Raw genomic sequence first — 17,566 nt, forward strand, 5'->3', positions numbered from 1 at the left:
GAACACAAACACACACACACACACACACACACACTGTGTGTGTGTGTGTGTGTGTGTGTGTGAGAGAGAGAGAGAGAGAGAGAGAGAGAGAGAGAGAGAGAAAGAGAGAGAATGGCCTGCTTCCCTGAAGGGTGGCCCTTAGAAGGATCACACCTGGAGGGGATTAGCACCCATTTATGAACAGATGGAGTTGGTAAGTGTAAAGGAATCCACCCATTCTGAGCAACTGCCCCAAGCACAGACAATTCTTTTTGAAGAGCTAAACACAGTCAGATTCTCCATTTGTATTTATGGGCTACTATATGAAATATGACACTGTCAATGGAAGTTACAGGCATGGCAGGAAAGGATGACTGAAGTCAGGAGGAAAATAAGCCAGGAAAAAAAATCAAGGCAGTCAAGATAAATCAGAAGTTTATCTTAAAGTCACGGAGTCGAGAAAAATCTATTACTTTGGAATATAAAGGCTATATTGCAAAATTATAGTGGAATAACCCTGACTACATGTTAAAATAAGAGAAGGTATTGTAAAGAATATCAGTAATATAGACTTCCGGTCTTACAAAAAGGAAAATACATGCTATACGATTTTAAAAGGCATTTGGAAATTTAACTCCTTCTCTTTAGACAAGGCTGAAGAGAGGACTAGGGAACTAAACAAAAGTCAAGAAAGTGTTTGAAGTAGAGAAAAGAATGGTAAATGAAAAATGTTGTCAAAGAGACTTGGTACACCAAGAAGGGATTTGAAGAATGGAGTGAAGAAAACCAAGAGATGAAGCAGTGCTTGAAGAAACGAAGGAAGCCCATCTCCTGCAACTGCTCAAGGCACCAAGCAGCAGACTTGCATATATAGAGCACACACCAAGAAGTCTGAGCCTAAAAGGGGGTTGCGGGATGCACAGGACATCTTGAAGACAATTATAGAAACAGCCGTTTTCTTCGTTTCTTTGCCTGCTACTGCAACAGATTAAAACTTGAGGCAACATATGGGAAAAAAAAAAAAAAAGAGATCAATTTTAACTCCCAGTTAGAGGTATAGTCGGCAGCAGGGAAGTCAAATCTGCAGGAGCTTCAAGAAGCTGGTCACATGGCATCTATAATCAGAAAGCACAATGCAACTGACCTGCTTGCTTTCTACATAGTCCATAAAAAGTACCCGGGGAATGGTCTTACTCACAATTAAGATGAGCCTTCCCATGTCAATTGATGTAATCAAGATAATTGCATTAAGCATGTTGGAGCCTACCTCTTCAGGCTGTGTTCTCAAGCTGCCAGTGTTCAACAGCCACTACAGCTGTCAAGGCAGCAGCAAGAATCCTAACTGTGGAGTCTTACAGTGAAAAGCTGAAGCCAGAGGGTAAAGGATGACCCTGCCCATCACTACCGTAAAATAACCACCTAGTTCTATCGTGTGAGAATTTGTGATTCGAGGAAAGTAAAAAGGAGTCGCACAATGGATATTTGGGGGTGGGTAGAAATCAAAACACTTCAACTACCTATAACAATAAGAATGACGTGGGGAACATCAATAAATTAGTTAATTCAAATCCACCACTCCAACTTTTACCATCACACTTCAGTTCTTTCCTGTATAGATGTGGGGGTATCAGACATCATATTCACTGAGCAGGCTATGTTATACACCTTTACACATTCATTCTCTTACCAAAATAATTACAATAACTTTCAAAGCCCAAGTATGTCTTCTCTAAATGACTAGCTTTTGCACCTTATGGAGTAAAATAATGAGCTGAGGCTATGGTAAGCTAGAATTATAAAGTGTTTCTTCATCTGATCGGCTGGCTTCTCCATCTCTACAGGGCTGCTTCATCTTTGTCTATGTGTATAGTCAGAATTCCACTTCACCTGAAAGTGGGATTTTCCAGTATCAGCATCAAAATCACCCCAGTGGTTTGCAGACAGTGGAGACACACCTTATAGTCTCAGTGATTTGGGGGGCATTTTAAATATGGTTTTCATGTCTTGCTTCATACTGACTGCATCCACTTCAGGTTTTTGCCTGAGAACTATTCCCTCTTGGAGAATTACTAGTAAAGTGAAGTTGGACTTTAAAGTTTTATTAACTTTTAAGTCAAACCCCTCTATCTACCTTGTCCTCTAGTGGATACTGCCAAAGATGAGACCCTCTTTAGAGGATCCAGGTTTTATATGCTTGTGTCCTCTCCTCAGAGCTATGAACAGGTTTTAACTTTACACCCAGGACTGGAGAGGATTTGATGACACTTAACTTCTGTTGCTTCGTGGCTATGTGATGAGACGATTTTGCATGCATGTGTACATGAGAGACACCATCCTCTGCAGCAGAATGGCTGGGTTGGAGCACAGGTATTCACCGAGAGCTGGCTGAGCTCTCTTAAATTGGCCATGCATCTTAATTCTATGAAGCTGGCTTCCATTGCTTTAAACAGGCTGTGTTCTTCACAAGCTAGGGAACAGGTGCCACCTCTTATTACACATTGATTCTTCTGACCATTGTGAAGTACCAGAGAGCTTTTATCTTTCATGTCAAGGCTGTGTAAAGCCTTTAATAAACATACACTTTCTGAGTCTGTACACATATTCCTCTCATGCGTAATGAGAGGTGACAGAGAACAGGAAGAGACTGACATTCTGCTGGTCAGCCTCCATGAAAAATAAGGAAGTGGCCAGTTCTCAAACTGTCATCTTTTTTGCTGTTGGCAACTCCTTGATACATCTACATATTTATTCCTTCTAACAGATTAAAATTCTAATTAAATTGTTTTAAACAACATCTCTTTTTAGATGTAAGGATAAGCATGTATGTGTGTGTGTGTGTGTTTGTGTGTGTGTGTATTTAAAATTATGTCTCTTAAGATAGCAAGATGGCTCATGGGTAAAGAAACTTGCTGCCAAATATGGCAACATGTTGAATATATAGAGCCAACTGGCACAAATTGTCTTCTGATCTATCTATCTATCTATCTATCTATCTATCTATCTATCTATCTATCTGTTTTGGAGTGGCTGCCACTAGCAGTGGTTTCTCAGCCTGCACTTGTGGGTATCATTTGTTGAAAGATTTGCCTCTCTATATTCAAATGCATCCAAAGTCATTTATGACCATTATTAAACCATAAAAATGAATGGCCCTTGGAAAATTGAAGGGGATTTCTTCAGGTCTTACATCTAGGCATGGAAAAGACCAGCGTGGACTTAAACAGTGCTGCAGCAGTGTTCATGGTGGAGACGCTGTTCCCGAGTGCACACATCATCATTTATGCAAGGAAACAGAACAAAACCTGCATAGAAAAGAAGCCGTGCTAGCCACGTCTAACACTCCTTGCTTTGCAGAAATGCCTATAGTATTTCCCATGTGGCTGCCCAGAGTTGGGCTTATTTTAATGAGCAAAGTGAGAGAGCACATTAGGTAGATGTGTGCGATTGAGGAAAAGCCCAATGGGAGAGAAGAGCTTTGGCCTGCACACATGTGCACTGCAACATGAGGCTTGCTTAATAAGCTCTTGATCACTAGCTAATTATTCTTAGCATTATAACTATATTCACCCCACTTCAATATGCTACGCATGTGTCTTCCTGATGCATAGACTCTGCCTAAATAACTCCAGAAATCCCTTAATGAAAGACTCTGATCACAAATATGTACTTCCTAAAACGGAATTACTATGGCAATTTTTTTTTAAAGATGTTTAGCTGTTAACTTGGGAAAATTTATATACCTTCAAGTTACCAAAGAATATGAGGAATTTTTTTGATTTTTGGTAAATCATTGTATGAATAATTTGTAGATTGTGGCAGCCATGCTACCATCGAGTTTAACCTACATGACTAATTATCCATGGCTTCGATCTGATTCGCCACTCTGCCACCAGGATCCAGAACACTGGAGTACTTTATAATTATGTCCATGTGTTTCACTGGGCATTTTAATGACATTTTTATTTGTTTCTCTTTTTTGTTTTGTAGAAACACAAATATAGGTTGTGTAGCTTTGATCCTTAAATAGCTACAATCACAAGGCTGTGACATTTCCTTTTGCAGAGAAAAGAGATTTTACTCATAACTACCATTTATTCTATTTGTTGACAGGAGAGATAGTAGGTAACCCCATATTAACTATTTCCAATTATTTAACCCAGGCTCTTCCTTGTATGCTGACCATGGAAGCTACCAAGATCTGGAGATTGGGGGAAAAAGACAGACAAAAGATTCATCATTCTAAAATAAATTATTTAAAAATACGTACTTTTCAATATTTAAATTTCATTCAACATTTAAGATGTAAGAGTACTTTAGACTAATTATATTTCGAACCTTAATATCTAAAGGTTACTAATTGAAATTTTTCTAACATGCCCATAAATTTCATTTCACATGTAGGAAGTGGCTAGATGAGTTTCTGGCATTATGCCATTTCACAATATATATAATTAGAGACTCATTCTGAAAAAAACAATAATGCACACTAAGAATAAATATGATAGCCAGGGTAAATCTATACATTGTTAATTTGTGTTGGTTAAAGTTTTAGACTTCTGCAATGTATTAAAAACTTTAAAAATGTATTTTAAGAACACAAGAAATGACTATTTTAAATTAAAAAAAAAATGCATATATAAATTTTTTTCCATGCAGAGCCCAAGGAGGCCAGAAGATGGCACCAGATCTCCTGAAACTAGAGTTACAAGTGGTGCTAATCCAGCATGTGGGAGCTGGGAGGCAAACATAGGTATTTGGCTTTAGCACCAAGTGTTCTTAACCACTGAAACATTTCTGTGCCTATGTACTTCAATACTTCTGTTGTTTGTTCATGTGACTTTTCTTTATATGCTTGAAGATGCTGATAATATAGAAGTTTCAAATATATTGTTCTTTATATAAAAATTATTTGCTTTTCTTTTTTCTTATTAATGGCAAGTCATATTGGTGAATCCGTTTGATCTCAGCACTTGGGAATCAGAAGGAGGTGGGCTCTTTATGAGTTTGAGACTTCCTGATTTATGAAATGATTCCAGACCAGCTGTATAGTGCTATACAGTGAGAGAAGAGACGGGGATTGCAATGTAATTTTACATTTTCATATTGACCTGTGTGTTCTCTGTCGAATTCAATTTCACAGTGTTTCCTGGTTCAGTGGCATTCACAGAATGTCTTGAACTGTATAAATGTGCTGACTGCTGTTACACAGTACTGGATGTGTGTATGAGCATGAACATTTTGCCCTGTTCCTTGCTGTCAGTCATAGCCCCAGTAGGAACATTCACAATGTAGTGTTCTGCTCTGAGCTTTGCATCTAGTACCTCAAGATCTAAAACCATAAGCTCTAAGGGCTCCCTTTGTTTCAGTGTTCTCTGTAGCACTAATGGTGTAAAAATAATTTGGAATTGCTTAAATAATCACATAAAAATAACATTGGGTAATTACAAACCAATCGGATTATTCACTAAGAAAATACCAGGTTAAAAGTTAAGGATTAGATGCAGATACTCACAGCCAACCTTCCAACTAAGCCCAGGGACCCCAATGGAAGAGCTACAGGAAGGACTAAAAGAGCTGAAGGGGACTGCAACCCCATAGGAGGAACAATATCAACTAACTGGACCACCCAGAGCTCCCAGGGACTAAAGCACCAAACAAAGAATATACATGGAAGGATCCATGGCTCCAGATACATATGGAGCAGAGAATGGCCTCATCTGGCAACAATGGGAGGGGAAGGAGGGGGAATGGGGATGGGATGTGCGGTTTGTGGAGGGAAAACAGGGATGGAGAATATCATTTGAACTGCAAATGTATAAAATGATTAATAAAATAAAAGAAAGAAAAGAAGAAGAAAAAGAAAGTTGAGGGTCACCAGAGAAAATGTGGTTACCTCTTCCTGGATTGGTTCAGAAAGATTTCACAAAAGATTTACTTGTGACTTGTGTACACAACCAGGCACAAGGAAGGACAATACGAGAAAAGGAGCACCCCAGAAAGGACTACACAATGAGGCAGTACTGGGGGGCTATTAAATATCACAGCAGGCCCAGGCAAGTCTGCTACTCTCTGGAATACAGAATGAAAGAGACCAAGGGAACTGAGGATGGATGGAGCACTCTGCTCTCCACAGGAACTGGTCCCTACATGTCAGTAGAGGATGATGCACAGCCCTGTGCTGGTATCTTGTTGAGGCTGGTTTATATTTTAACGTGAACTTTTTATCCTGGATAGAGGAGGCAGAAAAACGTTGTGATAGATCTGGTTTAGACAGCACGTGTGAGATGCCCCGTGGAAAGCTCTCATAACCACTTAGTGTCTGCTGTGAGAACTACTCTGGCAGTCCCACAGTCCAACACTCACAGGAAAAGATTGAGCGGGTGGCTAATACAGAGGGTAAGATGCATTCACTGTCCTGGCTGGACTGGGATGAGAACTGGGGGAGCAGCCAGTGTAATTTAGATAGGGATACAGGAGAAGCCAAAACATCTTGAAGGAAGCAACTTGGCTGACATAGTCAGGCAGTTATTTAGTGGTCACTGGGGAGACATGTAGGTATGAATGCCCAATAATTGCATACCATAGTGACATTCCACTCATGATTAATAAATTGAAAATCCCAATGTTTTAACACTTGCCATATTGTGTGATGTAATCTACCCTCCCACGGAGGATTCCACATACCCAATGATTTTGATATTTTTCAATTTATGCATCAATATAACTTGCTATCTAATTGCACTAATTGACATAATTGGCATGAAGAAGTGACATATTTACATGTAATTGAATTGCTTTGGAGTCATAGGATTAAAACAATATAATTTTTTTAAAGTACATATATTACTATACCAGGTGATAATTATATAACTTTTAGTGAGTGGAAAACTATACCTGTTAATTAAAATTACATTTAATTAAGTTTTTTTTCTATAATCTATTATTATACAATTTTTGTAATCATTAAAATTTTATGGAATTAAACTTTGCATATAGTTGAGAATGCAACTTATTCCCAAATTTAGAAGTTTTGAGTTAGTCTAATATAAATAATGTCATTTTCACTGCTTTTGCTTCAGTATTTTGTGAGATTCATTAAACAATTTAATTCTTAGTTTCTTTATATCTGCTGAGAATATTTATAAAGGAAATGATTATTCATCCTTGGGTATTTTTAAAAAATGTTTTACATTTATTTGGTTTTAAATCTTACGTAATTTTGTGTATTTGTGGTATGTGTGTGTGTGTGTGTGTGTGTGTGTGTGTGTGTGTGTGTATACCTAAGCTCAAGTACATGAAGGCTCATCATGTTTCAAATCTTGAGGTGAGGGACAGCTCTGTGGAGTCAGTCTGCTCTGCCTACCGTGTTTTCAGTAATGATTCTCAGTAGTGGATTCGGCCACCTTGACAGCCGCTTTTTGAGCACAAGCCCTATAAGAAGTTCAGCATACTCTCAGGTCATGTCCCACTCTGTAGGGACAGTGGAGCATGGTTTCTGCCCCAGGCACAGAGAGTGGACTGTTCATTGAAGTATATGCACAGGGGACTCAGGATCCAGCTAGAAGGCTGTGGTTAAGAGGAAGGCTAAGGTATTTCTGTGGAAACAACCTGGCTCTTCCATTTACTTGCCTCCTTTATAACATGCACAAGAAAATTAATTAAAAACTTCTCAATGCTAGTAAATCTTTGTTAGGATTGTGACCATAATTTGCATAATAGTATGAGTTCTAATGATGTATTTTTGGCATGCTATTCCATCTCAATTGAAACGCCCTTAAGCGTAGAAAAACGTCCATTTATAGGGAGCACAAAATAAAAGAGAATGCTTTTAGAGTCTGGGATAAATTTTCAATCATCAGTAGCTCTTAAAGCGATTATTTGTTACACTTAAAGTTTATATATAATCACACTTCATAATGGACACAGAAAATGACAATTGGCCAAATACTTTCATCACTTTAGTTTCATTAATCATTGACTGCACACCAGAGATTCACATACAGGATGGCTCTAAGAGTCCCAGCTGTTGCAACCTCATAGCTCTTCCAATGGTTGTTCTCAGTTTCTAGTTTCACCCAGTGACTACCACAACCTTGATCTGTATGTGTAACAGTCAAACCAGATCAATGCTGCTCAATGCACAGGAGTCTTTCTCTATTTGAAAACATAGCAGATTTCCACATCTCATTTCCATAGGCTCTATCACACCCTGTCTTCTCCAAAGCCTTTGCTCCCCCCGACCCCCAACTCTCAAGCAATCACCCTTCTGCTTCATCATATTCGTGTAGATGACATCATATTCTGCTACCCATTCTCAGGAACTCATGCTAAATCCTGCCATTTTGTTATAGTTAAAAACTGTATGTCCCCAGTCTTGAATCTCACTTACCATATAACCAAACAAACCCTAGCATATATTTCACCTTTGTCTTAGTCAGGGTTTCTACTCCTGCACAAACATCATGACCAAGAAACAAGTTGGGGAGAAAAGGGCTTATTTAGCTTACATTTCCAAATTGCTGTTCATCACTAAAGGAAGTCAGGACTGGAACTCAAGCAGGTCAAAAAGCAGGAGCTGATGCAGAGGCAATGGAAGGATGTTCTTTATTGGCTTCTATCCCTGGCTTGCTCAGCCTGCTCTCTTATAGAACCCAAGACTACCAGCCCAGGGATGATCCCATCCACAAGGGGCCTTTCCCCCTTGATCACTAATTGAGAAAATGCCTTACAGCTGGATCTCATGGAGGCATTTCCCCAACTGAAGCTCCTTTCTCTGTGATAACTACAGCTTGTGTCAAGTTGATAGAAAACTAGCCAGTGCAACCTTCAATCCATAAACCATTCCTCCCTGGCTCCCCTCTGTCTGCAGGGATGAGTTCAGTAGGTACCAAGAACATCATTAGCAAATTGGAACGATCTAAGCAGCCTAAGATCTGCCTATTTACCTTCTTTATATATCTCCCACAGACACCTAGGCATGCAGAGGAACCACAGTCCAGATTAGAATTTTAAATAAAAACTAAACCACCAACCAAAGCAAACACATGGTGGGACTCATGGCATATGTGGCAGAGAATGGCCTAGTCGGTCATCAATGGGAGGAGAGACCCTTGGTTCTGTGAAGTTTCTATGCCCCAGTATAGGGGACTGCCAGGGCCAGGAAGCAGGAGTGGGTGGGTTGGTGAGCAGGGGGAGAAGGGAATGGATAGAGGGTTTTCCAATGGAAAACTAGGAAAGAGACTAACATTTGAAATGTAAATAAAGAAAATATCTAATAAAAATAAGAAGAATTAAAAAAATCAAGAACATGCTGGAGGTACATTAAGCCATTCTCAGGATTGGATTTAGAAAAGGTTCCACAATGACGAATATCATGAGACCCTTGGAAAGTGGTTTGTGGGACAAATTCTGAGAGATATTTCTTAATGGGTTTTCTGTGAAAAATATTAAGATTTTGGCCATTATGCAAATGACTTTTCTTACAGGCAAAATAATTCAAAATCGTATTTGTCATGCATTGGAAACTGTTTCATAGTAGGAGTCATTTTCTCATCAAAACAATTTCTTTGTGATAAAACATTTACAATACTTTAGAATTAATTCTGCAATGAATGCTTTCTTCCCAAATCTACATGGCAGTAGCTTTGTTAATTTTCTTATTGTCCTGTTTCCTCTTTGAAATGCATCACAATATTCCCAGATTTGTTCTAACTGAAGTTCTTCATGAAGAGTTCATTCTGAATTAAGTAACTGAAGGAAATGTAGGGAATAATGAATGCCATTTTCCATTTCTTCCATCTGTCAACATGTTTCATAATCAATAAGGATTCTCTCACAATTGGTTGAAATCAGTGATAAGGTGGCTGACTTTAATAATATTGCTGATGCCAGTGTCCCAATAGCTTTTGATTATTTTAAGAGAAACATATACATATGTAATGTTACTGCATCTTTTAAAAAAAGTCTTTCAAAGTTATAGGAACAATGGTTCAGGAAGAATGACTCTTTTGCTTAAAGATCCACAGTAGGAGACTGGTTATGGTGGCTCATTCATTAATCCCAGCACTCAGGATGTAGAGGCAGGTGGATATTTGCAAATTTGTGGTCAGTCTGTTGTATATTCTCTGAAACACTGCATGGAAACCCACTACTGTACTATCTTTCTAAAATGCACAATACACATATTAACAAAGAGGTTTACTGGAGTTATTCTACAACTGGGCGTTAATACCCCAACCATGTAGCTCACACTGGTAAATAAGAGCCCTTGTACCAAATATGAGCCTCTTTTGAGTTGTTAGGCAATTGATCATGTAGATCACCAAGCATTACCAGCTTTGCCAATAGTCTTGGCTATACTACAGAACTTGATGGTAATACTCTGTGCTGAAGACACAATACAGGTGAGTCACAAAACACAGAGAAATCAAATTGGGACTCTCCTAGAAGCTGCCTTCCTACCAGCTAGCATTCACAATGCTGAAATTTTCTGTGTGTACTTCCAGAGGAGAAAAGTCATCCTCAATCTCATAGCTAACCTATGATGCAGCTAGAACCAGCACATAGTGAGCAAAAGCCAGACTCCCACTGTGTTTAGCTAGTAATGTTAAAGGGTAAGCACGATGCTCATCATGCAGGCAGAAAATTGTTGTATTTCAGCAGGATGAGTGCAGCATGAGCTAGGAAGTAGTGTCCATGGGTGCTTAAGCATCAATCCTCACAGCTGGAATAATCCATTTGACTGAAGTTTAATCACTCTGGTTTCCCACTGCTGTCAAGGCTGGGTTTGCTGAAGTGAAGGAGGGAAGATAGGAAGACTCTTTGTGCCTATTTTCCTTCTTTCATCTTCTGCATCTCATTGAAGTCATGTTATTAAGACCACAGAGAAGATCCCTAAAACTTCACAATAATTTGTGTACATTTCATTTTTCCCAGTTTTAATAGAAACTCTAAGAAACTCTCTTATATGGAGGGGTTTCTAATGATTCAAGTGAACAATCATTTATTTGTACTGTGGATTATCACCAAGTGTGTAGCTTCCTGGATACAGGCTGTGGTTCTCAGCTTTTCCTTGGCTGTGTCACAAAGATGTGGTGTGGTCTACAGAATGTTGGTAGAATGATGATGTCATCAATGGACTCGCCCCAAGCTACATCTAGCGTAAGGTTCCTGTCTATTCTCTTCTTTTTGGGGTTACATTTGACTTCTAGGATGACCTGGGTAAGATTTGACCTCTAGGATGACTTTCAGAAATCTCTGTATATGATGCAGAAATACCTTTAGTGGCTCAAGATGGAGCTGGAATAGCAACTAAAAATCACATATAAAGTCTCAAACACATTGCTAGTTGCAAGATGAAAGCTTACGTTCAAGTGGACATGGTTTCCTATATCAGAAATAATGTCTTGTGAATCTCAGTAAGCTTTTCTAAATTCTGTTTAAATACATAGCATGTTAAATATACATATTATAAAAACTACAAATCATTCCAATATTACCCATAATGATTTTTCATGTATTTTCTTCCTTCAGTTTTGTTATTTGACATAAGCATCAAAGTACTTGTCAAATTTAACAACAATATATTACCATAGTCTGAATGAAAATTTAGGAGTTCTATTTTACACAAACAGGGCTGGCTTTCTTTCTGTCAGGTCACAGAAAGACAAAGGAAACAGAAATCTCTTTGGCCGTGTGAGAAAGTCAACGCATAAGATGCAGGCACAAACTTGGGAGCAACATTCTCATGTATGATGAGCTCAGATCTCCGAGGGTATATACACTATCTTACTTCAAGCATAAAAGCTTCCTTATCACCACATTAATATTGATTTTTTTGAGAGTTTTTCTTACTAAGACAGAAATTACTGCCATTTGACAGATGGGGAGAAGAGTGACAGCATCTAGGAGACTTGAATGTATCCCTTGGGGACTCTCCAGTTCACAATGTTCCTCTTATGCAAAGTATTTTATAATGTAAAGATGGCTTCCCCTCATCTCTGCATCTAGACACAGGGAAGTTGTAGGAAGCCTTGATCCTGGGGTACAGAGTTAAGTAAAAACCCCACAGGGTAACTCTAGAGGGTCAGATTTATAATCATCTTGTGACTGGTCTTTCACAGGCTTTCACTCAGGTTGCATCATGTCATGATGATCCTTAGGTTGATAGACAGATGCAAAGAGAAAAGAATCGAAACATGACATTATATCTTATGGAGACACAGTTGATGAGTGATCTGGTGGGATCACTGGGGATCAGCAAGGATCATACTCACTGGTAGGAATTGGTTCTATTCCTACCACCACTGAACCACTGGGGGATATAAAATATGGCCAATGGCATATGGTCTCCATTATTTATTAGTAAGAGGATCTCATTCTAAACTAGGGCACTATGAGTAGAGGCACACCCAATCACTGGAGGAAAAATGTTCTACTAGTATCTGTGAGAAAGAAAGTGAGTAAGTTTGCCTTATTCATGTTTAACAGAAAGTATAAGAAGGGAACTAGAATGGTTTGCCAATCAATTCATCCTCTCTTTTTCCTTGCTTTGAGAATAGAGAGATGAAACAGCAGGCACCAGGGCTGGCCAGATCTTTCACTCCAGATGCCATATGGAAAGAAACAAAGAACAGAGCACAGTCTATCTCAGTCTAGTTAGGATGCCAACATGATCTAAATCACTGTGAAGGTTGACACCAAAGCATGAGGGGAAAGCCTCAGAGACAGCACTCACACTCTGCAAGATTCTTACTCCAACATTTGCTACTAGGCATTCCCAAGGGGCAGACATATGGAAACAAACATAAGGACTGTGGTTGGCAAAGTTGCCAATTACCTTCATTGAGATAAGAGCCTCAGGAAAATCTTCATGTTAACCAAAGTCCCCAAGGGTTGACTGGCTTAGTGGAAAAGGCTCTTTTTCATGTCTTCTTCCACATGTACCATATTTCCACCCTGAGCTATTGGAAACTGATGTTAATGGGAGTGTAATAAGAGATAAATAAGTCTTAGGAGAAGAAAGAGATGATTATCCATAATAAGACTTTGACAGGGCCCCAAACCAAGCCAATGAGAGAAACAGAAGTGAAATGGAAGCTTCTGCAGTAAAAGGAGCTCATCAGTCACACTGCAGGCTCACTGTCACACTGCAGGCTCACTGTCACACTGCAGGCTCACTGTCACACTGCAGGCTCACTGTCACACTGCCAGCTCACTGTCACACTGCCGGCTCACTGTCACACTGCCGGCTTACTGTCACACTGCAGGCTCACTGTCACACTGCGGGCTCACTGTCACACTGCGGGCTCACTGTCATACTGCAGGCTCACTGTCACACTGCGGGCTCACTGTCACACTGCGGGCTCACTGTCACACTGCGGGCTCACTGTCACACTACAGGCTCACTGTCACACATAAGATCATGTTCCTAACATACATATAAGGAAAGGAGCCGAGCTACATGGAGCAGGTAAACACATGGCTAGCATGTCTCCAATATGATTGGTAGAAAATAGCATTTACTATTATATTCCCTGAGACAGGAGACATCTATTTGGTTTTCCAAAATAGCATAAGCAAAAACCTGTATGGAGTTCAAGGAAGTTGATGGAAAGCTATCTTTCCTGTCTCAAGGCCATCTTTATGGTTTCTAGGCACATGATTCTAGACAGAGATTTTAATTGCATCCATGTATTCATTACTGCAACTCACAAGGAACTCATGGTATCTCCAGAGATGAGCTACAGAAAGTATGCAAGGAGCTATTTTTTAATAGTACCTTCTAATTTACATTCATATACAGGAGAGCCCATTGTATAATGAAATAACCAGCAATAGGAAGCTTGTGCATCATTATATGTATAATAAGAATTGTCAAAATGGACAAAAAGGACTGTAACTTGATGAAGTTTTAATTGGGAATTGCTTTAGTAATGACTAAATTACATTTAGAAAAGTAGATTTCTTTTAAAGCTGAAACTGTAAAGAATAGACCAGAAGAATAAGAGTTCTTCTAGTCAATTAGAAGAATACAAATAAATAACATTTGTTTTATCATCATTAAAATATTGGTTTGTTATGAAACAAGGTCTCAATATGAAGACCCAGCTTTTCTGGAGATCACTATGTAGCCCATGGAGACCTAGATACAATTCTAAATAAGTAATGAGAAAATATAACTTAGTGCATGACAGATTACATGGGATAAGATTGTTTTGCAGTGAATTTATATCAATGAATTCAGGGGCACTGTAGTCTTGACTATGTCCTTATAAATATGACTCCTTATGTACACAGAAGGAGCCACAGAAAAATAGCCTGGTAGGAACCACAACTGATTACCCAGTTGGATGTTCTTTTGGAATTTTTAATATTTCACCAAATGTCTCTTACTCAAACTTAATTTTACTTTTGCTTGAAACGTACAATTTAGCAATGCTTTTAAACAATTTTTATATGAAAACCTTATACATAAAACACAGTAGTGTTGTGAACTTCCTTCATACCCACTGGGCCAACTCTGTTTGACTCGAACAAGATTTAACACTTTTAACTTCTGGAAATAACATATAAAAATGAAGTAGTAATCTTACTTTTCAAAAGAAAGTTATTGAGTAAAATAAAATGTAAAATTCAAAAGTTAAATCCCCAACTATTAAATGACTTCATGTTTCCTCCCAATTAACTTTGGAAAAATGTTTACTATCAAATATATAAGGATCATGGACATCACGTTTGCTCCAGCTCCTTGTACTGCCAAGAACAGCCCGGCAAGTCCTTCCTCGGGTACCTGTCCCCATGGAGGGTCTGCACATAACTACTTCAGAAGACATGAGTGTCAGGGACAGTCAGAGTAGATGGTTTTTTTTTTCTTTTAACATATGAAACATTTTCGTTACCATGTTAATGTAACATAAAATTTGATTGCTCCCATTGTCCCAGAACCAGGAACACACTGGATGATTGAGCATGTCAGTCTGATTGCCTACTTTGGCCAAACTGTGAAAAATTCTTTCAGGTCCCAGTGAGCTAGTATAATGATTGGCTGAAACTGTTGCTAGACCAGGATGGATCATCCTGCATGTCTGCATACCTTCCCATACAAGTGTTTCCCAAGTCTTACTTCACCTCCAGTGCCCTGCTCAGTGGATGCTCTTCCCCGTGTTGAAATAATTTTTAATAGGTATTTTCTTTATTTACATTTCAAACATTATCACCGTTTCTAGTTTCCCGTCTGAAAACCCTCTATCCCATCACCCTTCCCCCTGCTCACCAACCTCTACACATTCCAGCTTCCCTGTCCTGGCATTCCCCTATACTGGGGCACTGAACCTTCACAGGACCAACAGTAGATTTTTTTCTTTTTTAAAGAAGAGTTCAGGGATTAAAGAGGGGGGGGAAGAGAATGGGAAAGAGTGGGAATGGTGGGTGGAGATGGGGGGCACTTAGGAAAGGAGATGTACTGCTTCTTGAAGACATGGATATGGCTTCTCCTGAGAGCCACTTTCTGGTATTTTTATAATACATACAGAGAAACACTTGAACACACATACATGTGTACACTGACATGCAAACACACAATCCAATATGCATGCACACAGCATATGCACATAGACATGCAAAGACATAAGCTCATGTGCATGGACACACCACACAAATGCATACATATACAAAAGTGCACATGCATACATATGCACACATACATATGTGATTTTGTAGTTTTAATACTACGGTTTAAAGGACTGATTTGCAGCAGAACTTAAGGATAGGCATAGTACAAAAATGAAATAACAATACATGAGCTGACCTGTTTCTTAATGTTGTCTTTTTTTTTCTTGATGTTGTCTTAAAGAATTTACATCAGTAAATGAAATTCTCATCTATTTAATGTAGTGCTGTGATCAGATGTGGAGCAGGATGAAGGAACCCTGGCAGGTAAACTTAAAGCCACACACATGCTAACCATAAATTAGGTATAGTGTATCAGTGTCAAAATGATGTTGGGGACACAAGCCCTTTGTGGGTGATGTTTTCTGGGTTATTGTTTAAGTTTTTATGAAATTTCTGATTCTTAGCCAGGAAGAATGGTAAACCTCATTCCAAAAGAAGGGTACAAGGTGTCATTCTATCTCATTCAAAAGCATCTTAATATACTAGAGGTTACCTAGTATCAGAAAATGTAATGTTATTCTGTCCTTAACTTTTGGTTGGAAATCTAATTAGTAGATCTTGTTAGAAGATTTAGACTGATTCCCATGACCTGTTAAGAAGTTGGAATGGAACACAAAAGTTCCCCAGTGTACTATGGAATATTGGTAGTAAAATCTGTCATGAAACGACTGTTCAAAATGTATAATGATGACTTATGAGAATGTGTGATGATAGTATATTCCTTAAGTGACAGACTCATGTAGAGCAATTTGTCTTTTTAAACTGCTAGGTTTATAGTCTATTCCCTGTGGAGATTATTTTTGACAGAACATGGAAGGATACACGTCAGAACTGCAGCAGTCTTGAACTTTGATTCAGAGATGTGTAAACTATTTTTGTTATTTTCTTTCCACTTATGTCTACAATTCAAATTAAATTCAACAATCAGAAATGAATTCCAAAGGCTTCCTCTGAGAAAAGCAGACATTGGCTTGCCCTTATGCTTATAACTTTAATTAGCTAATATCTTTATAGAGGGCATCAGATTCACTGTAACTGGAGTTACAGCTTGTGAGCTGCCAAATGGGTCCTGGAAGCCAAAGTGGGCCTTCTGAAAGAGCTACAAATGCTCCATCTCTCCAAACCAATCTCTCAATTTTTCTAAATATCTAAGAAAAATAAATTGTTCACAGAAACATTCTAAATTGTTCACAGAAAAAGCTAGGTTAAACCCTGTTAAACAATAAATCTAAATTTATATATTTCAGGACACAGAATCAAGACAACCAGTTAGGCCATCATCTTCTCAAATTACAGCTCTTATTGGGTTGAACAATATTGATAGATAAGATCCAGTTCCACAGCAGCCAGAGGAGGCTCTATTGCCAGGGGATCTAGCATGCCCAGGATCATAGGAACAGGGGTGAGGAGGACACAACATCTATCCCAACACCACCAGGAGTAACTGGGACAAGGAGGATCCAGGGACACAGGAACCCCACCTGAGCAGTGGCTCAGGTTCCTTCTGGTCTGTGCCAAATTACCTTGAGTGAGAACTCTGCAGCCAGCTCCACAGCCCCTAGAGGAGCCTACACTCCCAGGTGCTCTAACACATCCAGGATCACAGGATCTTGGTCATACCAGGTTCTCAGGGGCCCAGAGTCAGCTTGACTTTCAGAAACTCGGACACAACCAGAATCTCAGGATCACAGGATCACAGGATCACAAATACAGCTGGACTCTGAGGAGTTCTGACACAATCAGGAGCACAGGAGGGAGAGGTTCCAGTCAGATATAGCAAGGGCAGGTAGCACTAGAGATAATCAGGTGGCAGGAGGTAAGCTTAAGAACATAAGCAACAGAAACCAAGGTTACCTGGCATCATCAGTACACAATTTTCCCTCGATAGTAAGTCCTGAATACACCATCACACCAC

At 39.1% G+C, this 17,566-nt stretch overlaps 1 protein-coding gene across 1 annotated transcript in view; it reads right to left on the minus strand.

Moving 5' to 3' along the window:
• Csmd1 (CUB and Sushi multiple domains 1) overlaps positions 1-17,566 on the minus strand; it is a 1,532,231-nt gene that overhangs the window by 1,183,001 nt on the left and 331,664 nt on the right. The gene's annotated exons all lie outside the window — the stretch shown is intronic.

This window comes from Mus pahari, chromosome 19 (genome assembly GCF_900095145.1).
Source record: "Mus pahari chromosome 19, PAHARI_EIJ_v1.1, whole genome shotgun sequence".
Taxonomy (NCBI): Eukaryota; Metazoa; Chordata; class Mammalia; order Rodentia; family Muridae; genus Mus; species Mus pahari.